The sequence below is a fragment of the Neodiprion fabricii genome, chromosome 5, assembly GCF_021155785.1.
Source record: "Neodiprion fabricii isolate iyNeoFabr1 chromosome 5, iyNeoFabr1.1, whole genome shotgun sequence".
NCBI classification, from domain to species: domain Eukaryota; kingdom Metazoa; phylum Arthropoda; class Insecta; order Hymenoptera; family Diprionidae; genus Neodiprion; species Neodiprion fabricii.
In genome coordinates this window covers 7313186-7339169 of record NC_060243.1, presented here as the reverse complement: position 1 = coordinate 7339169, position 25984 = coordinate 7313186, and the positions used below count along the sequence as shown (strand labels likewise).

The 25984-nt window shown below is 37.5% G+C and overlaps 1 protein-coding gene and 1 non-coding gene across 2 annotated transcripts in view; one reads left to right on the top strand and one right to left on the bottom strand.

Annotated features, from left to right (window-relative positions):
* Positions 1–428: 428 nt before the first annotated feature.
* Positions 429–25984, bottom strand: part of LOC124183196 (protein cortex-like) — a 235715-nt gene continuing 210159 nt past the window's right edge. Inside the window, exon 13 of the mRNA XM_046571360.1 lies at positions 429–498. The gene's annotated coding sequence lies outside the window, so the exon portion shown is untranslated. The remainder of the gene's footprint in view (positions 499–25984) is intronic.
* On the top strand, positions 11409–11490 carry Trnas-cga. The gene has a single exon. It is a non-coding gene; the product is annotated as a tRNA-Ser (tRNA).

The following is a 25984-nucleotide window of genomic DNA, read 5'->3' as shown; positions in this document are numbered from 1 at the left end:
ATAAAACGTTCAAGTGTAGATTTCCGGTCAACCAACTTCATTGGTAATAATAGCAATGATTTTTCTTTATTAATAATGCTCGAAGGAAACTTGCGAGGCCGTGATCGCGAAGTTCATCGTTCGATGCGTCAGAATTCACAATTGCAGATTGTTATATCCTCGAATAAAAATTTCCTCGAAAAAAAATTTAAAGAAAAAAGACATTTGGATTCACTGGAATTTGGATACATATTATCCTCGTACGTTGCGGTTATTCCGCAGATGCGCCAAAACATGCGAGTTTCGATAGTTAGAGGATCAATTTAATATTTCGAGAGATGTGAAATGTCGTGATGTAAAATGAAAGTTTTATTTTCTTGAGATTAAAACTGTAAAAAATTAAAACGCACGGCTAATCAGCGCGATGATTTTTATTTATTTAAATATAAAACGAATATGTAAAATGATTTGATCAATTTTACCTGAGTCACAGAATCGAGGAGAATCGATGTCACTTACCTGAAACACAGAGAAAAACGAGGGAAATTAGAAATCCAGAAGTGAAATGAGACCTTCGAATCAAATTAAATCAATTCATGTATAAAAATACATAAAAATGAAAATCGATCTCTCGATTGCGACGTTGATTCATCTGTAAAAGTTAAAACGCAATCAAGTCACTGGTTTACCTCAGTTTATTTATGACTGGATAATATTTGAATGATTTCAATACAATTTTTTATAAGTTTTTGTAAATTTACAATCTAAAATAAATTTGACGAGCAATTTTTACCGCTTTTAGTATTCGCGGTATTTCATCTCAATTTTCCTTGTGACAAACTCGAATTCGGAATTGCTTTATGGATGAGGTAAAAATTGCAGACGCATATAACGTGGATATTTTTGACTATATACGTTTACAGAGAAACCTCTGTGCAGATTCCGATTGAATTCACTGAAATCGGTTCAGCGAAAAGGATGTAAGTCACATTAGTGATTCACACAGCTCTATTCAAATTAACACGCGGACATGATTATTCGGTGTCCAGACAAGGAAACACATTAAGAAAACTATAATTTCTGCAACTTTTATATCGCATGCAAAAATAAAAATGCTAAAATCGAAGAGATCGATTGAACTGATCGAATAATTCCAATACCACAAGTGTTCCAATTCACGGTGTAAATAGAAAAAAAAAAAAAAATGGAATGTCCGTCGTGAATTGAAAACTCGAAATCTCGCAAAATTGGTTACCGAAAGAGTTCAAAATTAGCTCTATATATAGCTCTGATAATGTTTTCAGTTCGCCGCGAAGTGGAAGAAAGAAAGATATGGAACGGAGAGAGAACTTTATTATTTACACGTTGTTACGTGCTCCTGCAGCTGCCAGCTGTACTACTCGATCGATGCATCAACATAGACGCTGTCAAGCGGGGAACAGCGTATTGCTTTAACTCTGTTTTTCTGTTTTCTCCGCCTTTTTTCCGCTCCGTTGCATAGCGTCGCAGCGTGAAATAAAATTAAGAATCGCGAATATTCGAAGTGACGGGAGAAAATTTTTAAAAACCACTCGAGAGAGATATTGGGGAAAATGATAAAAATTCGTGAAAAACTTTGTTCCTTTTTTTCCTCTTCCTCTGTGTACCATGCGTGAAATTTTGGTTCCGGCAACGAAATTCCAGGGTTACCTAATTCACATCCGACGAAACATTATTTTCACGCAACCGAAAAGTTCTGTTGATTTTACAGTGCACGGAATAGATATTTTTTTAGTAATGTCTGAGAGAAGGTTCGGCATCGCGATAGCGCGGATTCCGTTGCGATTGGGAAATCAGATCTTCGCGGTGAAATCCTTTTGCAAGGATCGGAAAATGATTGTTTGATCGTTGTAACTGGAAAAATGATCGTTCGATCGCGATTCACGCTACGCGAATCAAGTTCCACATCAAAAAACGACAAAGAAATATGAGATTGCGAATCGACAGGCTGACGCAACGGTATCGGACCAAGAATGATTTGGTTCTCCTGACTGTATCAGACGGATGCCTGGATCCCATGCTGATAATTGCTCGTCTTGCTTCTCTTTCGAGAAAGGATTTTTCACTTGTCACAGAGAATATTTTGCCACTTGAAGAAAATTTTTTGTCAATTCACGATGTGACGTGTTACTCGATAGCGGTAATCATTCAGTAGCTCTGGCGAATTCGCAAATTTGACCAATCTTTGTCCACCGAATAGATTTCGTGAACTGTATAAAACGATTTATTCGAATCTCCCATAGGGTATTCGATGTTTTGAAAAGTGTCATTCCATTAAATTGACTAACAATAAATTAAAATCAAGATTTCATATTCGTAAGTATGTTTTATTCGGTTAAACTTCGTTGTAATATCAAAACAATTATCTCATCAATTTCGATATACATACGCAACAAAATATTCTATTCCCACGAGAAAATTTTCTACAAATTGAATCTAAAAATCGGTCTCTTTAAAAAAAACGCATAAACTTTTCTCCGAGTACAGTTCCGAGATGTAAATCTATAAATCGTTTGTGTATTAGCGAGGATTAGCAGCAGCTGCACCGCATCGCGCAATCGAGATGATATTCCGACTCTCGCCTAGAAGTGGAGTGATCAAGAATGAAAAAGAAGTAAAAGAATCAGGAAGAAGAAAAAAAAAAAAGAAGACCCGGAGATCGGAGAGAGAAAATAGGAGGGAGAAGAAGTGGGAGGATTAGCGAAGATTCAAACACGCGACACGCAGACACGCGGAGAAAGATGGCGATGCATCTATGCATGTCTCTATATGTATGTAAATGTATTTGTAAATGTATATATATATATATATATGTATTCGCGAAAGGGCGATACACCGGCAAAATTAATAGTCTGTTATTAAGCTATTATTTATTATTTGCTGCAGTAAATGAAATTCCTTCCAAGAAAGTTAGATCTATGAAGCAGAACCAACTTTCATCTCTAGCCAGTCGACCGCACGATGTACATACTCATATATACCTATATATACACATATATATATATTTATATATAATCTAAATATATATCTAATATATATGTATATATATATATATATATATGAAACTCTGAATACCTCTGTATAATACAATATATATTATTTCCTCTTTCATAGGCTCCCAGAATGCTGTAATTATGAATAAACGTCGCAATATCGCTGTTGCATAAAAAAAAAAAAAATAAAAAAAAAACAAAAAAAAAAAAAAAAAAAGTAAAAAGAACCGCACCGTGCACGATGCACGTGTCAAGATTATCTCAGATCGTGAATCTATCGCCGTAACAGAGATGTAGATTTTATTCAGCTTCGGCATGTTTCAATTACCATTGTTTCTTTATTTATTTACACACCCCATCGATCCATATGACAAAGATTCTCTGCGAAGCCGTTTTTTAAAAAAAATTCATTTCTCCAAATGTTACGATCAATCGCAGTCGCCCACCTAATTCGTTCGTAAGCGTTATGAAAATTCACGTTTCTTTTGTAAATGTCCGAAAGATTGATCGCGCGTCGTATTTTTTTTTTTTTTGTTTTTTTTCTCCTTTTTTTCGATCCGCCGATTTTAATCTCCTCCTAACGAATCGCTGCCTGATATAATTTTTAGCTCCGAAATCGACAGTCCGCGGACCGAGTCAGGTAACCACTTGAAACGTACCCCGTAAGAATCTTGACACCTTTTTTTTCTTAGAATTTTATTTTATTTTATTTTTTTTTTTTTCTTCTTTTTCTCAAGTTTTTGCCAATCCGTTTTTCTCCGTCGTCGATCCGTGTAACCTTACTTTATAACCGAGTGCCAGTGCTGCAATTAAAAGAACTTTTTTGCCCGAGGTGAGAGTGATAGACCGAGTGACTCCCGCACGGTAACGGGGCACTTAAGCATGCCGAAATTTGTACCGTTCCTGCTTTCCTTTTGGTCAAGGTTGCTCGACCACCGTAAAAATAAATTCAGAGCAGCTCTCGCCATTTTATTATACTACGTATAATAATCAGCGTTAGACTGGTCCGAAAAATCGACCGTTTGTTTTTTTTTTTTTGTTTTTTTTCAAAGTCAAATGTTTAACAGTTGTAGAAAGAAGAAATAAGACGCTTTTTATAATTCGAGCCTTTAATATTATTATTTAAGGGTTCCTGAAAGAGATTTTCCATTTGATTAACACGAGAAAATAAGTTGAGTTATTTCTGAATTTTGTAGCTCGGTAACGAGGAAATGTAATTAAATATCTGAGACATATTTTTGTAGGGAATTTGATGTTTTACAAAAAATATCCCTTATAATTTTTTGATCACTGAACTCTTTCAAAAGTTATTCAAGGTTGAAGTTCGAATCGTGTAAAATAATTCACTCTTTTCGACATTAACAGCGAAAATGGTAGACTCTTCGCGAAATATTGTGGGGATTTTTTTTTTGTCTGCGATGCAGGCCGGCCAACTTACACAAACTGTGTACGTTTAAATTTTCAAAGAGCATGAGCATTGAATTCCGACCGTTCTTTGAAGAATCAACTTTCCGACCCGATAACAAATGCTTCCCAAGCCTTTCCGAGTCGCTACCTCAATTATTTGAGATTCTAACCTCGAAATTTCGTGACAACTGCATCGCCGGCAGAAACAGTTTGACGGCTGAAACTCGGGTTGGCCAGCCTGCACGAACAGCCGATAAAACTCGCGCATGCGCGGTTGATTTTCAAGTTTCGAAAGATTGTCCCGGTATATATTATATATATTATATACATGTATGTATAATACATGCCCGGCAATAAAGAATTCTTTTTTTTTCCTATCCTTTATCTTGGAGATATGGATTTTTCCTTCCTACTTTGTTTTTTGCCCGCCTTTCTTTCTTTTTACAGCTCATTTCACACGGCGAGTGATCGAGAGCGAACTGGACCACTGGAGTGAAACTTTGCTCGAGGCGAGGGCGGCACCTCCTCCCACAAGAGAAATATCTCATTTGCCGTACGTATATTATCGTACACCGAAACAGACAAACTCGCGAAACGGTCCAAAGCGTTTATTTATTTATTTATTTATTCGTTCCTAGTTTATTTTCACAATTTTTATTCCTCCAACAAACAAGATTCCCAACTTTGTCCGTGTACAGTGTTTTTACAGATAAGTTTACTGTTTCTTTTGCCTGCACGATTATTTTACTACAATTTTCAAATTACCGTAGTAACGAATTAAATTCTTCTCATTCCCCGTCAGCGTTTAGAATTTGATCAACGATTTCACGAGCGTTTGGGAAGTGCGAAATCGGAGAAATTGTGCTCCTTTTTTTCCTTTCTTTTTCTTATTTTTTCTTTTGCCATTCCCTCGCAACTTTTTTTACTACCGCGTGTTCAATTATCGGGGTGTGTAACCGTTGAGCAACTGTAACACGTATATCATACCCTTCGATCTGATCGGACTGCGACAAGTTTTGCGGGCGACTTGTTTGTCGCGTGCACACCGCGCGTTCAACCTGAAGAGAGAGTGGATCGAATAAATATTACGCAATGCTGAAATGATCTGTATTATATTTTCTCCGCTGACCACCTTCTCCGTATTATATATATAAATGTATATATATATATATATATATATATATATATATATGTATACGTACATGCGATTTGTAATAAATGTAACAGTCATTTCTGGGACCAATGGGTCGGATAAATCAATTTCATCATTTATTGCGGCAGGCCCGTTTACTCTTCAAGAACGGGTCGAATGTTCATTTTTTTTTTTTTTTTATCTCTAACCGAATTGTATCGTAAATTATAACAATTACGTTGATCAAGAGGTTTGCGTTTTAGTTAAAAGACTGTACAACGGTCGAATTTATTTATATCGAGAGATTAAGAGTACCTGGAATTGTTTATATTCGATCGTTAGTTGTAAACTGTGACCAATTATAATTACCTTACTGCAAAGAAGTGGAATAAAAGAAGAGTAATCAATGAACAAGTGATTTGAAAGTGTATCCGCGTTACGTCCAACGATTAAAGAAGTCTGATCGAAGTCGGAATAAGCTTCGCAAATGTTCAAACAATTGAAAAAACACGAACGCAGTTGACGAAGGTGAATTTCGATGAAAATAATTATAGCCGAAAATCAAGCCACGTTATCTCAGGATTCAAGTTGATCAATGATTGAACAGCTTATCGCGTTTCAGAAAAAAATCCTTGCTACAAGATGAAAAAGATGCAGGGATCTTTCCCAATAAGCACCAAAAATCGTGGAATAAACGTTGAGATAAATGGTGGAATAACAAAATTGTTATTAAAAAAATTCTCCCTCGCACGTTGCGGGTAAAAAATCGACGCGACATTTCCCGTTGCAGGAAAATCTCCGATAACACATAATTGATATTGTAATTCATGGTTTCGCGTGCACTATATATATATATATAACACATGTAATACGCAACGTTCTTATCTCTCATTCGACGTATAAAACCGCCCAACGCATTATTTATAATACCCAACAACCGTACGAGAAATATGTATCGCAAAAAGTCCTTGAGCAGTGAACAGCCGGGGTAATTACATTGCGTAAGGAGAGTAGGGAAAAAAATAAATGAATAAAAAAAAAAAAAAAAAAAAAAAAAAAAAAAAAAAAAAAAAAAAAAAAAAAAAAAAAAAAAAAAAAAAAAAAACAAAATGAATAAAAAAAAATACAGACATCAAAGACAAGTAAACTTAAAGAAATAATACGCCCGTTAGACTTTCGATCGGGGTGTAGCACATATGCACGAGTGATATATCATTTCGTATTGCTGCACGCGTGTAAACTTTACACGGCACCGGCGATAAGTGCGCGGGTAGGTGAAAAGAGGCGTGGCGGCGTCGCGACGTCGGACGTCGGGACACCGCAATGATCCCTTCACGGCGTCGCCTTCCCCTCCGCCCATTCTCTACCCCAAGGAATTTTTCCCCCTTTGCTCGGTATCCCGGTTGACCCGGTTTCGCAATTCGGATTATAAACGAGAGAAAGTAGGTGTAATAATAAGCCGATTTTTTTTTCTCTTTTTTTATTTTATTTTATTTATTTATTTGTTCATTTGTTTTTTTCGTCTTTGGTTTTCTTTATCCGTTGTTTTACTTTTCGTCGGTTCATTGGGTTAAAAGAGAATTATTACTTTTTGTTTTACGAAGATAAAAATCTTGCCTCTCGATGATTTTAACATCGGTATCTGTTATATATTCTTACAACTTTCGCGATCTTTTGTAGAAACTTAGAAATACGGTTTTATCCGAATGTCGCGGTCTGTATTTTCACTTACGAATAGATCGATTATCTTCGAAACGAGGCGGATTGAGACTGAAATTTTCAAGAACGTTTACTTACTGTTGGGATTGTATTCGGATTATTTATCTTGAGGTGAATAATTTTTGGAAACTATAATTACCGACGAAATTTCAATATCAAGAGCGATTGAAGTATAAGAAGATAGTTTTTGAAGCATTTTTTTTTTTTTTTTTTTCAATAATCGTACGTTCGATATTTATGAAATTATTATATTCTTAACCTGCTAAGCTCACTTTAAAAATAAAAAAAATTGGAACGACCGAAATTTCAAATCGTTTCAAATCGTTTTGAAATTGTTAAATATCTAGTAGATAATTCGTTCGATTTCGCTCTAAGACGGCTTCTTTTTCCTCAAAAGAACTATTTCACACAAATTCGCTGAAGCGGATTTTTTTATATCACGTTGGCGCCGTTGAATATTTAATTTCATCCAACGTTACATAGATATTGATTATGATTAACGAACAGCGATGTTTGATTGAACACTGATAATAAAGCATCGACATCCAACAATAAGCTTTTCGCTACAATTTCATTGTTTCATATTAAGTATCGGTTAATTATTGGCCAATCAAGTGCCGGAAAGAATTGAACATTTCTTCCCTCGCATACGCAAAAGATAAAAAAACAAAAAAAAAGATAAAAGTTATTACAATCAATTGCGATTGTGAATACTTGCGACGTGCACGCGTGCGCCAATGTTCGCCAATTTTTTGCAACAACCTCTCGAGTTCGGCTTAGGCGCGTATATTTGAGAGTTGCAGGCTTGTTAGAGATATGAGACCCGCTACATCTTTATCGTAAACCTGTTGAGCCCGATGTTGAGCTGTGGCCTGCAACTTATTCGAGGCGGTCGGCAATCGAAAGCTCCCCGAGTGCAGGTTCGCTGCATGCGCGCTCTGTAAAACTGGCGGAAATTATTCATGATGCAAAAAACCCCGAGCTGCGATTAAATTCAATAAGCTGCAGGTATTGCCGCCCGTATAGAGCAGCGTGTTCGCCTGTATCTGAAACCAGAAGCTCGCAATCAGTTGCGAGCTTTTCCAAGTCGCGCCAGTTCTGCGATTAGTTTATTCCGCATCGCTGCTCCTTCGTATATTCAGAACTTCGTCCTATAATAAATCGCGAATGAATATTTTGGTAAAGTAAAAAAAAAAAACAAAGTCATGAATTTTACCCTTCGATAAATTTACAAAGCCCGAATTCAGTCACACCGATGCAAAATAAGAAGAAGAAGAAGAAAAAGCTGCGACTAAATTGCGCGATCGCTTTGACTATTTTCATGCTGTTAAATTGGAATAAAATTATGGTTTCTCGGACAGTGTATCAGATTTTAACGCAGTTAAAAAATGATTAATTTATAAGTATAAAATGTACCGGGTATCCCTTGAGGCTACTTTTACAAACACTGTGTACATATTTTTTTTTCTCGTATTACACAAGATATTGTTTCAGTCGGCTGAATTTTCGATCGTTATCTCGTTCAGATATTTTCTCAGAAATTGGTTTAGAATCGTTGTAATATTACCTGAATTGATTTTCGATCGAACAAATCTGTCGAAAGTTCAAGCATAGAACGGCAAAATCTAGAATTTTGTACACAATTCTATGTATTATCCAGACAAATTATGAATACTTTAGATTTTGGCGTTCTACATTTTGAATTTTAACTTTCAAATCAAATTTTTACGGTTTTTACAAATTCGACATCGCGGTTCTTCTATTTTCAGATCTATGATCCGTATTCCAAGCCTCCGTTCAATAATATTTTGCCTTGCAGACTTTTGACGGAATTAACGATAACGTAAACACGAGTCAACGGTATCCGTATAAAAATTCATAACGCAGCTGATATAACACGGAGACACGGAATGTTTACGAGAATAGGATCGAAGGACGCGATCTGCGTCAGTTATGGTATAATAACATAATATCCTCGAGGGCAAACGGATCTGAGATATCGTTAGTTCTTGTACGATCATCGACTGCATCCGGTATATTTATTATACATCATACGGAATTCCCTCGGATTGTTGTCCGCAATACCCGCGTCATTAGACACGGTTTAATGATCCTTGACGGAAATTTCTACCCGCGATCCCGTCAACGCACGGTCTCCGTTCTTTCTCTTCGCAACACTTAAAGTCGATGAAAATCGTACAAATTATTCTCAGTTTTATTCTAAAGACATTGGTGAGATTTTAAAGCGATTGTCCGAACAATAACGGAATTATTTTACTTCAAATTTATTCGAGATTCAATATTTATGCTTGAGATCACGAAAAATTAAAAGTAAAATGAATTGGGTACTGTTTGGTAGACAATGGATTTGACATTTTACACTGGTGTTTAAAATGAAAGTGAGAAAGGACGCGAATCCGACAAGTCAAAGTTCCGAAATTGTGAGAATGAGAAAATTTAAGAATCCGAAACATCGAAATTCCGAATGATCCAAGATTTTTAGTTCCGTGAATTTCTGGCTCGATGAAATTTCATCACTTTGATCTTTCTCTGTATTTGATTTTCCTTATTTTTACAATCGAAATCCCGGTAATTCCGATTTTCCGTTTTTCTGATTTTTTCCACCCACTCGTCGAGCAAACTACGCTATCCGAGTATATGTCAATTTTCGAAATTTTACTCAACCGAAACTTTGCTTTTTAGAACTCTGAGCCGCCGGCTTTCCGATCGTTCGAAACTTTGTCGCTTCTTCCAAGTTTAATTTCTTTACTTCAACTTTCACCGCCAAATAACTCTGAATCAGGCGCTTTCGGAACTTGAACCCTGCCCATCCTTAAGTTGGCTTTCAGCCCCTGAGGGATCCATGAGCACTCCGATTCCTTATCCCTCGTTAATGCACGAACGAGGATCGATGATCGTCATCGATCATTTCGGAAAGATTAACCACGGAAATTCTCCAAAGATGTGCAACATTGTTCACCAAGTGTCCCACATTAACGACGGGAGATCAATTAAAGCGGCCTATGAAAACGGTTATACGATTTTCTACAAAGCCTGCAGCTAATTGCGACTGATTGTTAATACATAATCGAGTTTGTTTGTGGATAGCCGTTGCAGCCGCGACGGGAATAATATTGCGGTGTGACGGTGTAATCGGGGCGAGTATCTGCATCGTCACCTTACAAAATTACACTCCTTTGTTAAAATCCAATGTCGTATCCGTCTGTCTATGCGTGTATGCGTGTTTGTACGTTTCTTCCACTGCGCATGTATTTGAGCATTTCAGAATCTATCGGCCCGTTATAAAAGAACCCCGTTAGAAAGTCCCGTCACCGTCGTCGAGACGTAGTCGTGCAGGTTTTGGCGTTTAATTTCGCTTGCAGTGGAATTTTACTCGTGCACAGAGAGAAATTTTTATTTCCGGTTACCGCTCGGTCCTTAACTATTTTCATTTTTCTACCACCATCGAAAAATATAATTCTGGGTAGAAAGTGAAAATTACTTTTCTATCCGTTACTATTCTTTCTCATAACGATCACTTTTACTAGATTTTCTTGCAACTGTTGCGAAAATTTAATACTCGTGCAAGAATAAATTGACGTTAAAGCCTTGTTTAACTAAAAAAGCAGAGTAAACCTCAGAAACTGATTTCGCGTTGCAATGACCAAAAAAGGATCGACGATAACGCAAAATGATTAGGCGTACCTCGTTTTTCGTAATCCCAACAATATTCGAACAGTTTTTTTTAACGATACTTGTTCTACTCAATTTTTCTAGTTACTGTAACAAGTAAAATTATTCTCAGTGTACCTTTTTCGATATTTTACCCACCTAGAAACGAGCGAATCTTATCGCGTCCCTGAGTTGCGGGCAATATTCATCAATAACGATCAAAGAAAAGATCATCCACGGGAAGTGAGTAATTTGTTTTGTTCAAACAAACGATTCTCATCAAATGCACCAGTTTTTTCAGCGTTTCAGGTGACAATATTTCGCGACATAAATATCAGCCAGTCGGTTTTTCCTACCTTTGTATCAGCAGCGCTGATTCGAATCGATTCTAATCGCGCCAACAACGTTCGGGATTCGATCGTTTAGGGGATGACACCCCTAGTGTAAAGAATATTTATTTGACAACGGCAGTCGTGGCCGAGTGGTTAAGGCGTCTGACTCGAAATCAGATTCCCTCTGGGAGCGTAGGTTCGAATCCTACCGGCTGCGGGAGCTTTTTTTTCATAATCTTTACTCGTTAATTGCACTAAGCGACTCGTCGCTGCGACGTCTAATCAAAACGTTACGCGTAATTATTCCGGCATGTTCCGTTCGATCGAAAATTAATTACTCGATACATGCCAAGTCAGATCTGTCGAACGCGTACCTATAATAACGTGTTACTCGTAAGACGTATACGGTAAGGTACTTCGTTGCACAGGTACGTTTCTAAATGAAAAATGAAAAATGAAAAGAAGAAAAAGAAGACGAAGAAGAAGAACAACAACGTTGATACAAAAATAAAAAAAAAAAAAACTCATAGACGTTGAGTAAGAATGATGATGTATTCACATTCGGCGTGAAAGCAAACCTTTAAACAGCCTCTGTCATTTGGATGATAATTGATAAATAGAAACGAGCGTAAGTGCCTGGAACACTTAATATACATTAATGTATGTTTACAGGTGTTTGAAGTGTACGTTATATCGCGACTTTTTGAGGCGTTAATTGAACGCTTGATCCACCTTTTATGTCTCTGGGCATATACGCGGCTGCATGATGATTTTCAATTACCTCGCAAGCGTTCTAAATCAAATTCAGCCATCGTACCAATATTATCAAAATGTAAGCGTACGCGCGTACGTGTTGGATTCTATTCACGCATTCTGTATACACGTATAAATCGAGGTACGTGTACCTTGTACACCATGCTCGGGTGAAAGTTGCAATATCTTTTCGATTAACCGCGGCAAATGACTTAAGTATTTAAAACGCAGATACGTGACGTGACGTTGTATATATAATGTATATATTTACACACCCGCAGTTATACAGATCGTATGGCGTGATGTTTTGAATCAAGATTGAATTTTTGTTAAAAAAAAAACAAAAAAACAAAAAAGAAAAGAACACAACCATTTATAGTCGTGAAACGTAAGCGTGATAATAATTTTCAAGATTCAAGATCTCACAGATTTTTATCTTTGACAGATTGTACTCTATATCTTTTTCCACAAAAGCATAAGTGTAATTCTGAATATGGAATGATTTCCCGCCCACGCTTATCTTCCTATTTTATCCAATTTGAATCTTTATAATTAATTATCGTCGATCGACGAGTCGGTCCGATATTGATAATGAATCGCGGCAACGACAAAATCTCGCTACAAATCCTAAAGTGATAACGAAAATTGACATCCAAGTTTTTCGATTCAAATTTGAAACGGTATTTTATCCCTGTTATTAATCTTGCGATCCATTCCGCGCGACGATGATCGTTTTTCAGATTTCTCATGTCGATTTTTTCACCTGCACGCGAATATATTGCCATTTATCAACATCCTGCGACGCGTTTCGCGAATGTTAATCCGACATGACACATCACGTGTACATAATTCGCGTTTTCCTCCCTGTTACGTACCGAATTTAGATTCCCCGTAGTTTGTCCTTGTTCACACGAACTGGATGCGTAATGTTCACAAAAGCGTTGCATTTCGCGTGCTGCAATTAAAACTGAACTTTATGCATGCAAAAAACGAAACCACGGTGTTCGGAGTCAAGCATTTGATCCATATTTGAAATCTGTGAAATTGTTAGAATTTTCATATAATTATTTATAAAAATCTTCTGCAACAAATATTTATATAGAATTGCAGAATTTGAATGGAGCTGTTCAAAAAAATGAGATTAACTCTTTGAGTCATAGTGGTAAGTATTCTTACCATCTATTTTATGTCAATTTTCTTTTTTTTTTTTTTATCGATACCTATTTTACTCAATTTTTCTAGTTACTGTAACAAATGATATTTTTTTGAGTGCAGATTATAAAAATTCAGTATGACGAATCCAATCAACGACTCCGAAAACCCTTGCATATAGTTTTTTTACCGCATTCGATCAAATTTGAAATTTTTTTTCCGCCATATTAGATCCGCAATCTTGAATTTTTGGAGGCTGATTCAAGATTCGTAATCAGGGAGTCCAAAAATCGTGGAATACTATCTTGATATAAAAGTTGACTCGGCACAATAACGCGTGACTAAAAGGGTTAAATTTTTTCCGCGATCCGTCGAATTCGTGATTGTATAATTGCGACAAAATCTCATCTCCGCGAGATGTGCTCGCGAAGATGGATGAAAAACCCCGCGGAGAATCGAGTTTACAGTTTCTTTACCTCGCGCCCGACATCGCGGTTCTACATCTTTCCATCCGGACGCATCGGGGGTCCAGTAACTGTAAAATATACTGACCGACCGGCCGCATACCGGACTTTTTTGTCTCAGGTATAGAAAAGTGTGACTACCACTTTGCTGGGTCCATAGAATCGCGAAGATCGCAGGATTGACAGCTGGAAATGAAATTGCGAGTAAAAGGGGAATTGCAGATTTAACGATTTGAGTGTTCTTGGGAATGATTCATCGCGGAATGAATACCTGGAATCGTTTTAAATCATTGCAAATCACTTTACTCGTTTTCATGCATTACCATTGACCTCGAGAGAATAGTGCGCTGCGTTATGCGATTATTGTTCATTTCTAGTTCAACGAGTCATTTTCATTGACTCGCAACGATTTTGAGTGACTGGTTTACGATGCTCTACGATTCCGTCCGAACCAGTAATCACTGGGAATTGCTTAGAACGCTGGAAAATGACTGGGAATAGATGGAAGTGGCATTGATTTCTACAAACGAATCGCGTAGAAATTAAATCCCATCACCGAATCATCCCTAACTGCAGACTTGCACCAAGTAGACTATGATATGTACAACGAATACACAGATTGATATTAAAACGAAATCTCATAGTTTCAAAAAAATATCCGCTATACATTTTTTTAATTCTCATCATCTCTAATGGCACGATAAAATTATTGCTTTCGGTCAAAAATCACTTTCTCAAATTTCTACGAATCTTTACGTTTTCAAAACTCTAGAATCCGAGATACGGGTATTCAGAAAAATGTCGATTTATCCGACAAGCTTCAGCCATGATCTCAGAAACAGCTGGATTAAAAAAATCGAAAACTTACAGAATTTTACAACGAAAATGATGGGCATGAAAAATTCCTACGTCCCGTTCAATTTCAACTTCCTCTTCCACCAGAAATGAATCGATTTTTCTCCTCCTCGTTACTTTTTCTAAATAAACGATAACATTTTCACCATTCAAGATATATATTTGCAAAAAAAAAAAAAAAAAAAAATAATTCTCAAACTTCTGTTTTTCAGAAATTATTTTTTCCGACAGACCGACGGACAAATGCGCCTATTCTCGGGATATTTCCTGCCGGATGCTGGAGACTTGGACTCAAGACTCGTCGACGTTACTTGCGGGAGACCGTGAGAGAGAGAGAGAGAGAGAGAGAGAATGAGAGAAGAAGAGAAGGGGAGAAGGAGAGAGAACGGAGATCAAGGTAATCGCACGGCCTTGTGTCACGTGGGCTAAGGCAAAGCCGCGGTGTAACTGCACCAACTTACCGGAACACATGCCGTGTGGTAAATAAATAATATGTATGGCGATTGTTCTTGATAAGAAGAAAAGGTTCGTTTTATTTTTATTTATATGTTTTTTCCTTTTTTTTTTTTTTTTGCAACACTTTCTTTGCATTGTCTTTTATTCTTGTCGCCACAGGAAATGTTCAAAGCGTTTGCGCGCTACGCGGAAATTTTTGTCCGATGATTGGAAGGTACAAAATTTTTTTAGTTAGTCAATTTTTGCTAACAAGAGCGAACTTAAAACTGAATACCGCAATTGGCAATTTTGTTTCATCCTGCTTACACTACCGATCGCGAGTGGATATTCAACGGTACGAAATTTTTAAACAACTACGATCAAGATTTTTCGACAAATTTTAGTTTAATAATCGATAACGCAGGTATCGAAATTTGCAACCTCGCAGGAGGTTATAAAAGTTTCAAATAATCTCTCGGCGTATCGATCTGCGTTCAGTTTTAAAGATTCTTTCGAAAAAATTCCGTCTGATTTTTACGTTTTGATTAGTTTTCCAAAAATCTAAAGAAAATATTATTTTCATTATTCGGATCGTAAATTGACCCTTAAAAGTATCGTCGTTGAAATGATTTCGCCTAGAAGAAACGTCTTCTTTCCGTATTAGTTTTTTGTTATCAAAGTGATATACTTACCGTCGAAAAATTTACACGCGGTGAATATTTGAATGAATTAATTATGCCTGAACACCGGAAGAGCTCTGTGTGTGTATATATATATATATATATACTGTGTGTATATATCTGGTCCTCGGATTATGGGATGAATTTTACATAACGGAATAATATACCTACAGGTTTATTATCCACGTAACATTAGGTTGTACCGTATGGCATAATTCATTTCGAAAGTAGGACTCGCCTATAGTCCTTGCAAGCGCTTCTATTACAGTTAAGCCGTAGGCAATATTACAATACACGTGCAAAGGTATATGCAATATACATAAGTGTATAATACATCCGTAAAACATAAACCATATGTACATACGGTAGGAATCAATTTTCAGAGATCCACTCGCGCAACATTTGTAGTTCATATATCAGTCTTGAAACTTTTACGCCTGTACAGATTACATCATGTATATGTTAGGGCGGTTCACCCAAAAAAAAAAAAAAATAATGTTTTTTTCAGTGCTGCTTCATCATAAAACTATTGTTTACAACGAAAACCAAATCCCCTGAAAATTTGAGCTCGATTGGATCAGATTCAAAAGTCCCGCTTTCGGGGTTTCGTTTTTACATTGAAATAACACGTGAAAAATGTTTGTCTTAACTCACGTAAAATGAAAAATTATAAAAACTGTCGTTTTCTCTGAATTTAATACGATTGTTTTTGAATTTACAATTTTCTCAGATTTCAGTCGCAATAATTCTCAAAATATGAAAAATTGAATGAAATATCCGGAGATCCTTTTTGTACTAAATATTGTTACCTGCGAAAAAGGTCACTTGATATTTTTCATCATCCTCTATATTTTCACGCAAAATCAACCCTGAGTTAAGTCAAGCATTTTTCTACGTGTCATTTTAATGTAAAAACGAAAATTCGAAAGTAGGACCTCTGAGTCTTATCCGATCGAGATCAAATTTTCAGGAGATTCGTTTTTCATCATAAACAACAGTTTCGTGAGGAAGCAGCACTGAAAAAACTACAAAAATTTAAACAGGGTGGGCTGAAAAACCGAAACGTGAATAAAAGCCAAACGTGTTGACAGATGTTAGAAAACTTTTTTTTCTCGAAAGTAAAAGAACGAATCTTTCATTTCGCGTTTAAAAATCTGAGAAATCTTGATTCGTTGTTCAAATACACGCGCTTGAAAAACAGGTTTTGAAAAAGTTGCTGGCAGGCTGAAAAAACTCAGTATCAAAGAATGTTCACAACTCAATTTCCTTCTGAAATCGTGATTCGAGGATAAATTCTGGCATTTTGTAAACTCTCCGAGCTTTTGATTCACATGACATGAAACGTTTCTTGTAAAATTATAATCAAAACGCTCGCTTCAAAGTAAAAATTCTGTTTTCGGTATCCATTATCAAGAATATCCACACTCGAAACTGTTGACTATAAACGATATTTTTGGAAATCGGTCAACGCGTTCGGATTTTATTCACGTTTCAAAACGATCCCGTCTTTTTTTTTCGGCCCGCCCTGTAAATCTCATATTCAGCGGATACATTTATATAAAAAAAAAAAAAAAAAACGCTGCAATGTAACAGCGAAAAAATTGCAATCAACATACGCGATGACGATAAAAGCTTCAAGTTTTACAGAAGTTTAATCATGAATCGGTAACAGTCGTGTACAATATTATACCACTTGTGGTGCGATTTTCAATTATCACTTTCATAGAGTGGACGGGTTTTCCTGTCCATGTTATTACACCGAGTTCATTACGACTGTAACTTTAATGACTAATCGCGCTGGCTGTCGACTTGTTGGCCAAGTGCAGTAATTATTTATGGATGTTTGCATTTCCTCCTGCGCTGTGGGTTAAACGGGCGCGCTTATGATAAACGATTGCAATCATGGTGGGAGAGGATTAACAAAAAAAATAAATAAATAAATAAATAATCAAAAAATAAGAAAAGAGGTAGTACGGAGCAGGAAAAATTGAAACGAAAACAAATGAACACCGTTGGATTGGGTGAGTACACGTATTACTTAAAATAATTCCTAACCGACGATTGGATGGATTCTCAGATTTAATAAAAATATCAGCATCGTCTGATGGAGCATTTTTTACCAACTTTACACGAACGACAACAAGAACAATATTTATTAGCACATCCTATAGGAGGTCAACGACTTGTACGTTATAGGGTTAATTTATACTTGAACTTCTGTTAAAATAAGAATAACGTATAAAAATATACAATATAAAAATATACCGGTCCATCTACATTTCTTTTTAATAGTTATTATTCTTAGGTTTTTTTTTGTTTTTTTAATCTATTGTTAAGGTGTAGTAAAACGCTGGACACGCACATTTGGTTAATTGGAATGATCAAAAAAATATATTAACCAGATTCAATAACGGTAATACTAATACTACGTGACATCTTACCGTTAAATTTTCGATTATCGATTTTTTAGATATCATTTTAGACGCTATCCTACACATGTCTAATATGTTGAGTTTGTTGGGTAGATTGTTAAAATACGTCATTGCTAAAAAATTACAACTTTTCCTACCGATTTCTAAGCAGTGCTCAGGTCACGCTATAGATTTCTCTCTCTCTCTCTCGTAATTCTATTTCTTTCGGTATGATCCAGTCTCAGATCATTATGTTTTTTCATTAATATATCAGATCTTGCTAGAGAGTTTAGAGTCGAGATATAAATCCGTGCGTTGTAGGAGATTTTTATTTATTTATTTGGAATCAATTTGAGGGGCGTCTTGCTCAAATTTCGAAAAAACCCAAAATAAGGACCACCGATCACACTAATTTTGTAAACTCTTGATCCGGTTTAGAAACGTTTCATTCGAATCGAAAAAATAAACGAAAAAAATACCTAAGAAAAAAAAAAAGAAAAATACAAAGAGTCATTTCAACGTTACTTAAAATTTGCATTGTTCGCTATTGACGTACCGTAGTAAGTCGTCCGACATTTATCTGAGATGCGATCAGTCCGTTCCGCATTTCTGAATCATGCGAAATGGAAGAAAAAAAATAAATAATATGGATATATAAAGTACAGCCGGCATGTATATCATAATACATGAATTCATGTTCTATTATACAGAAACTGGCGATGCGGTCGAATCGGCTTGAAGTCTTAATAGTCGCGGGAAGACATGGATCGCAGACTGAGAACAATCGAAGCGTTTTACAATATGAAACTTGGAGAACCTGCACTGTAACCGCGATACAGAAAGTAGCGTGTAAACGAGGTGAAAAAGAAAAAAAATACAAAAATAAAAAATAAAAAAAACGAAAACAAACAAAATAAAAAATCGTACGTTGCTAACACGGAAATCGGATGTATAATGTATGCATATGTATGTATGTGTGTGTGTGCGTGTGTGTGTTGTTCGTCGCACACGTAACGATCTCGATTTGAATATAACACGTCGAAATACGTGACAGCTCTCTTTTTATTTCCCTGTACGCTCCGTTCGCAGATAAGATATCGTATTTTCGACAACCGTTAATCTCAATTTTTGGGCCAACTTTCATCGGCTGTTACGTGTCTGATTATAACGGGCTTTGCGTCGTGTTTGATCGATTTCGAACCGATTTCATGTAAGAAACAACGTACGTGTGAACCGGATTTTTTCTGATCGTCGAAAATTTGGCAGGTTAATTAAAGCGTGACGTAGGCGAATCTACCGCAATTTTGCAGGTGACTTGATTGAGATTCAGAGTTATTTGTTCGTTGTTGATACATTTATTATAGAAATTCCGAAGAATACTTGATACGAATCGACGCGCGTAACGACGCATTACGCTAGTGTCAAAAAATGAGGAGAATGAATATCAACGATTTCCGCAATATCCGTTGCTAACTTCGGCATCGACGCGCCCGAAGCAGGGAGATTTTATCGCGAATAAATCTCTGCATACACGGTACGGGAATATAAGTGGTGAGAAGATTGCAAAGTGACGGCGATTGCCACACTAACCTGAATTCCGAAAAGACGGCGAGTAGGAAACTACGGTAAAATTGGAAACGAATTACAAGCAATTTGGACAACGTACAAGGAGCTTGCATTTTTCACACGGTCAAAGTGAGCTGATCGCAAAAAGGACGCAATGCAAATCAGCGTGCTTCGTCCTCTATTTGGAGGGGGTGGCTGACCGAAGGTATCAGCCGCCTGTCGCAACGACGCAAGTCGGGGGACGACCGAGTAGAAAAAGGAAGAAAAAGAAAAGGACGAAGAAAACGAAGGAACGAACGAACGAACGAACGAATCACTTCCGTGTCAGGGGAGTGTGAAAAACAATCGAAATCGAGCCTAACTTTCTCCGAGTCTCGTTGCAGGGCGGAAGAAAAGAATCGGCGGGAGGGAGGGAGGGAGGCGAGTAACGAGACCGCAATAAATCGGCTACCTAGAAGCGATCAGCGCCGACGTTGAGAACGCTTTTGCAAAGTGGACTCCTCGGCGTACGAACCGAGTCTCGTTATCTCCGACCTGAAATCCCGGCGCTAAATGGGAAGTGACTTTGTCGCGTTCCGCTGCTCGCCTTGCTTTGCGGGATCCGGAGGATCGCGGCTCGAATCCTCGCCGATATAATCGAGCTCCGTGCAGGCGCGTTGTTGAGCTTTCTTCGCTTCAGCGCCGAAATTACACGTCGCACGTTTGTATATTTCTGGTGGATCGAGAGTCGTCTTGATTTTCAGTGGATCGTTAAAATCCTCGTATAATAGCGTTAGCTCAATGCTCGATACCGACGTGTAAGTTTACTACAGTTTTTTCGCGTCCAGAGCTCTTGTAAGAATTCGTCACCGGCGATTTGTTAATAATTCATCAATGATTCACCGAACGGCGTATGATTAACTGAAATTTGTCAAACAGCACGTATTTGGTGTGAAAAAACTTACGCAACAGTACTGTAATAAAACCCCTAAAAAATTACGTTTGAGTAGGTCTTTTTATTAATGGACATTTGTGGTATTTAATACATATATATATTTTTTTTTTGTTCTGTTTACTTTTCGCCTCATCGACGAGATATTATTTTAATCAAATTGATTGACTCGATTTTCGGTTTTTGAACCGTCACTTTATCGCTCATTAAGCCGAATAATCCCCGTCGTCTGCGTATTTTTCACTCGCAAGATCCATTATTCGCGTAATTAACGCATCCTTCGGTCATCGGACGTAATAATCGTTTCACGCAGAGTAGTGACCTTCCAAACATTGGCCCGCAGATACGCGTAACGTGAATGATATGTTATGTCGCAACGCACTCTCTTATATCTTTCGATAAAGAAACATTGTTGTAAATTTGCGATGCAGCCGGTAATAACCAGTTGCGAACCAATTGCAATCGTCTCTTATCAGTTATCTGCGTTCAATGTACGAAAATAACTCCGGGAGACGAACAATTTTCAATCTCAATTTCAACAGTGCTCGATAACAGGCTCGACGAAACCGATCGACTTGCGTAAAAATTGTCAGGCCGGATCGGAAGCTCGATTTCCAAATTAGTGTAATGTTCAAGAACCCGAAGAATTCTCTTTCACTGAAGCGCCAATTACAAATACTTGTCCGATCGAAATCGCACGATACGTGCATAATGCATCTACGGATTATCGAATCATCGGTCGCATTGTAGGCCGGATAATGAAAGTAATGACACATCGGAATGCGGAGATAATTCACCGTGTACGATCTTTAAGCGCAGGTGAAGCGCGATTTTATCTTGCGAAATTGCAATTACTTTTTCTCTGTACGTATCTGCACGCAAATAATACGTCGGCTCTGACTTTGCGAGTGTATTAATTACAGACGAGTTTAAGTCATTCGGGATTAATGGTCCAGTTCTTCCCTCGACTTGAGGAATTTCACAGCGCGCCATTACGTCACGTGAAATCTCCGCACTTGCCTTGGATTATTGCCTCGCCTTTTTCCCTCATTTCTTTTCCACTTATACCGCAATAGCGAAATTATACCGGTATTTACATTCTGCATACCTCGAGTGTGTAGTTGGGATAATTAATTCAATCACTTACTTACCAACCTGCTACGAATAATTGCCTGCAGAAAAACCGATTTTCTCAGGTCTTTAAATTTCCCCGATTCGAATTGAAACTGCAACCGACCTTTTCTTCAAATTATTTCTGAATAAGGCGTGTTAATTAAATTATACGGAATCTTTGCATGATTATTTGAAATTATGAATTCTCATTTAATATGGTCAGCGGAAATTGGACGACAAGATACGTTTTTGGTAAATCCAAAAAATCGTGTTATAACGTGACTTTTTTTTGTAACTGTTTCGTTCGAACTTCTATGATTTTTTAACCATCTCTGCACGTTGAACAAAGACCGAAACGTTGATCATTCGTCGATTTGACGTACACCCAATTTCAAGATTACAAACATTTTCAAAAGATCTCAGAAATTTCAGGGATTCGATAGACGTCGAAAGATTACAAATAATTTCAGAGGATTTCAAAGGATTTTAATCGAATTCAGACGATTTGAAAGAAATTACAAAAAATTTTACACGGTTTCAAAGGATTTAAAAATAGTACACATTTCAAAGTATTTTAAAAGGTTTCGAGAAATTTCACAGATTTCAAGTATTTCAAAAGATTCCAAGTATGACATAAGATGTCAAAGGATTGCTAATGATTTCAAATTTTTTTCAATGATTTCAGGAGATTTCAGACGATCTTATATATTGCAAAACATTTTAAAGATTCATATAGATTTGAAATAATTTCAAAAGATTTGAACATATTTGAAGGATTATAAAAGGTTTCAGAATATTACCAAGATTTCAAGAGATTCAAGAAAAGTTGTATAACAGATTCTAAGAGTGAGTAACTTCTCCTAACCTAAACAAACATTTTTAGGGAGTGCCACGGTGGAAAATGGTAAATTATTTTTTTCCTCAACACACTACGAGAAATTTTTATTTCCGGTTACCGCTCAGTCCTCAACTATTTTTATTTTTTACCACAATCGAAAAATGTAATTCTAGGTAGAAAATGAAAATTAGTTTTCTAGCCGTTACCGGAAAGTCTGGTATCCTTTACTATTCTTTCTCATTAAGATCACTGTTGCTATATTTTCTCGCAACTGTTGCGAATATTTAACGCTCGTGCAACGATAAATTGACGTTAAAGCCTCGTTTAACTAAAAAAGTATAGTAAACCTCTCAAACTGATTTTGCTTTGCAATTACCAAAAAAGGATCGACGATAGCGCAAAATGGTTAGGCGTACCTCGTTTTTCCTAATTCCAACAATATTCAAACAGTTTGTTTTTAACGATACCTGTTTTACTCAATTTTTCTAGTTACTGTAACGAATGAAATTTTTCTCAGTGCAGCTTAACGAATATATATACGTATGTGAAAGTTTCAGAAAAGTTTAGCGAAGCGATGAATTCGATTCGCCGGCTTACCGCTCTCATGTGCATGCATGCCTTCGAGGAGTGAGTGAAAACTGCAACTATGCCACTGAGACCCCTGCAGGGTATCATACCGTGGCTTAACAAATTACCTGCTATTCCACACGAGCTGCAAGGCACTTGGTACCGGATTAAATTAAACGTCGTTCGTTCGCGAGCTCCTGACCTTTCAAGTACTTAATAGCATGTCATTACGCCGGATGCATTCGCGTGGATTTCAATATCCTGGCCATTTCGCGTTAACGCATGAATTCATATTTCTCACATTCGTATTTCTCTGTAGAAACGCGTTTGCAACGTACAAAGAAACGATCTTCGCACGGAGAAGAATCATTCTTGTATAACCCGATACCAAGAAATTTCGAATCTTCAAAGTGGAGGAAATTAATCGCGAGTTATTGCTCAGTTGATTCGGAAATTCGATAAATGGGGAATATTGATTAAAAGACAAGCAGACGGTAGAAATATTTTTTCAGAATCCCTTGCCGTTCCTTTCGTAACTTTTTTTTTTCTCTCTCTCTCAAAAGCGAATACGATGAAAATTAACCAATTGTATGAAATTCGACAAGGGATTGCAATCATTTCAAGCTTATTCAACCGATTTTAAGCGATTTCAAGCAGCTTTAAACCGAATGCTTTCCAAAGTGGTTTGCGATTTCAACAAGTTAATACCCTCTCAGTTTTCTTATACATTTCTGTGTGATTCTCGTTCTAAGTAATGACGCGAGTAATCAATCGATATAACTATCGATCTAAATATGTTCAAGTAACCGAGTAAATAAGCAGCTGTGTCGAAAGTAAAAGAATTTCAATTTGCGAAACTAATCCTCTCGGTCCGTAATACGAATCTCTCCGCAATCTCGGCTAGAAAATGAAAAAAAGAAAGAAAGAAAGAAAGAGAGAAAGAAAGAAAAAAAACTTCCAATCGAATTTCTCTAATCGTACGATAGAACGGACAGTTGAGAAAATATCGCGAAATCTTGCCGTAAAGAAAGTAAATAAAAAATTGTGCCGTGTCATATTTTGCAAAAGGTTGAGGAGGAAAATAAAGGAACAAAAATCGAATCAAAATATACATGTAAATGTAATTTGACTCAACGATTCTCCTACGAAGCTTCCAGCACGTATGCACGCATTTCGACCTATGTATAAATATTCGTCACGTGGTAATTGATGGGAAATTCTTCACGTATTTTTAAAATGTTCAATTGGCAAGGAAAACCGAGAATAAAACTCGGCGTGTCTCTTTTCTTTCGAAATGAATTCTCACTCGATGAAAGTAGAGGAGATTTTACGACTCACGACCGGCGTGAAATGCCGAAATAGCCAACGATTAAGAAGCCTCGAGTTCTATGGCGGCCGCGCGTTACGTTGCGTCCTCATTCGAGTACGTAGAGGCATGAAACGGAATGCGCACCGAGTATCTATGATGCCCCGGGGGTGCCCAGGGGGGCCCCGATAGGTTGGGCCGATTGAGTTGCCGATCACACCTCGAGGCAATACCGAAGTGGTGAAAACAGCTGAATAAAACAGAAAATCACCTGCGCGGTGACTGCAGAGTGGGATCTTCGCCGGTACTGATTGAGCGATCGATCGATTGATTGATTGATCGATCGATGGATCGATAGACGGAGCGATCGCGGCGAATCATTGAAACCGATTGCGCCGAGCGTTGCATTGGATTTTTATTGAAATCGAGAAGGAATTGTTATCAAAAATATATTCAAATTTAGTTACCAAAGTTTTTATGGTACGACGGGGCTGGATTTTTGACGGTTGTTTTTCGGGTTAATAAATCGTGTCCACGTACGGTATCATACCGACACTGTACGAAAGGATCGTGAAAAGACCAAGATGAACAAAGGAATAAAAATATCGCAAACAAATTGCAAAGTTACCGATTAGGATTTCAAAACTTCGGGTATAATTGCGGTTTCGAAAGAAAAAAAAAAAAAAAAAGCAGACAACGATACAAATGGCGAAGCACGGGCATTCCGAAGACGTGAGAGCCCGTATCTTTCCAACTGTCAAAGGATAATGACTTTCACCGATCGCAAAAAGGACGCAATGCAAATCAGCGTGCTTCGTCCTCTATTTGGAGGGGGTGGCTGACCGAAGGTATCAGCCGCCTGTCGCGACGACGCAAGTCGGGGGACGACCGAGTAGAAAAAGGAAGAAAAAGAAAAGAACGAAGAAAACGAAGGAACGAACGAACGAACGAACGAATCACTTCCGTGTCAGGGGAGTGTGAAAAACAATCGAAATCGAGCCTAACTTTCTCCGAGTCTCGTTGCAGGGCGGAAGAAAAGAATCGGCGGGAGGGAGGGAGGGAGGCGAGTAACGAGACCGCAATAAATCGGCTACCTAGAAGCGATCAGCGCCGACGTTGAGAACGCTTTTGCAAAGTGGACTCCTCGGCGTACGAACCGAGTCTCGTTATCTCCGACCTGAAATCCCGGCGCTAAATGGGAAGTGACTTTGTCGCGTTCCGCTGCTCGCCTTGCTTTGCGGGATCCGGAGGATCGCGGCTCGAATCCTCGCCGATATAATCGAGCTCCGTGCAGGCGCGTTGTTGAGCTTTCTTCGTTTCAGCGCCGAAATTACGCGTCGCACGTTTGTATATTTCTGGTGGATCGAGAGTCGTCTTGATTTTCAGTGGATCGTTAAAATCCACGTATAATAGCGTCAGCTCAATGCTCGATACCGACGTGTAAGTTTACTACAGTTTTTTCGCGCCCAGAGCTCTTGTAAAAATTCATCACCGGCGGTTTGTTAATAAGTCATCAATGAATTAGCGTCCAATTAATCGTAAATTTTTCTCTACTTAGTACCGCTCATGCGTTAATTGTTGATGAAACATTAAATTATCAATTATAATCCACACGAATATCGCGATAAAACGTTTTCGTT